The sequence below is a fragment of the Tupaia chinensis genome, unplaced genomic scaffold, assembly GCF_000334495.1.
Source record: "Tupaia chinensis unplaced genomic scaffold, TupChi_1.0 Scaffold000539_1, whole genome shotgun sequence".
Taxonomy (NCBI): Eukaryota; Metazoa; Chordata; class Mammalia; order Scandentia; family Tupaiidae; genus Tupaia; species Tupaia belangeri.
The window spans coordinates 4,801,557-4,802,953 of record NW_006160052.1 but is presented as its reverse complement, the minus strand read 5'-3'; positions in this window follow the sequence as shown (position 1 = coordinate 4,802,953).

Sequence of the window (1,397 nt, the reverse complement as noted above, 5' to 3'; positions counted from 1 at the left end):
CGGTATTTATTGGGGGTGCAAGGGCGGGCTTCCCCCCCCCCAGCTTCTCTCTCCCGCTCTGGCCTAGAGGGCCAGGGCCCCAGCAAAGAGGGCAGGGGAGACCTGGGCCTTTGTTCTTGGCCCGGTTTCTGGGTTCTCAAATTCCCCTCACCTCACAGCACTCCTGCCAGAGGAGGAAAGGACCTTGCTACCCTGGGACTCAACTCTACCAGAGACGGGAGGGAACCTCCTAGTCCGGGACCCCAGATCTCCAGTAGCCCACCCCCTCCGAGTCCCAGACTAGCCCTTACCCATCTCTCACTCCTCCACCCCTTCCCCTTCCTCACTCCCCTCTTTCCTTACCAGCCCCGCTTCCTTTCTCTCTAACCTCCTTCCTTCTCCGGCTTCCTTTCTCACACCTCCTCTCCGGATCACCTGTTCCCCACCTCACCTGTTCCCCTCTTCCTCATTTCTCACTCCTCTCACAACTTCCCGATTTCTTTCACTTCTCTTACCCCCCTCCCTGCCACCCCTCCACTCTGCTCCACTCAGGCTTTTTTGGTCCTGGCTCCTGAAGGTTGCACAGGAGTGTGCACCTGGTGGGGTGGACCAGGGAAACGAAGTCCTCTCCTGAGCGTCCCCATTCTGCCCTGGGAGACTGCTTGTGAAAACACCCTGTACATTCAGCAAGTGAAAGGGATGCCCTCTGCACCTCCCAGCACCCCCAACCCTAGTCGCAGAACTGGGCCCCAGGCAGCCTGCAGGGCCCCAGGGGTGGAGGGTCTGGCTGCTCTCTGCGTGGAAATCCCCGCTCCAGGCAGATCCTGAGGAGCCTCCATTTCCTTCCATTGTGGCAGTCCAGAGAGAACAGGCTGGGGGCAGCTGTGAGGCCTGGGCCCCAGGCACCCCTTGAGAACAGAGGGGGACTCCCAGACTGAGGACCACCTCCACCCCACTACACACAGGTGAGAGCGGACTGACCTTTCTTTCCTTTTCCAGCTCCACTTTACACTGGAGTCCTTTAGCCTGGAGGTCACCTCAGCTGGGAGGTTTGAAAGGACTGCCTTAAAATGCAGAGATCAAATTGGGAGAGGAGAGTGGGGTCCCTGGCCTCTCCTGCTAGCCAGCAAGGGCAAGAAGGAGCGCTCTGGAGCTGCTCCCTGCCACCCATCCTCTCGTCCCTCAGGCTGACTGCTGGGTATGGGGTAATGGGGCCATTGAGCCACTGGCCTCCCTAGAGGACATGGGGCTTCGGGCCTCCTCCCAGCTGAGTGAGACCCCAGTGAGCACCTACCCCACTGCATGGTAGGCAACCAGCCCCCCATGCCCTTTTACCTTCCATCTGCACCGTGTTCCTGAAGTTAGTGGTGGCCGCATGACCCTGAGAACTAAGGTTTCCAACAGATGATCGCAGACCT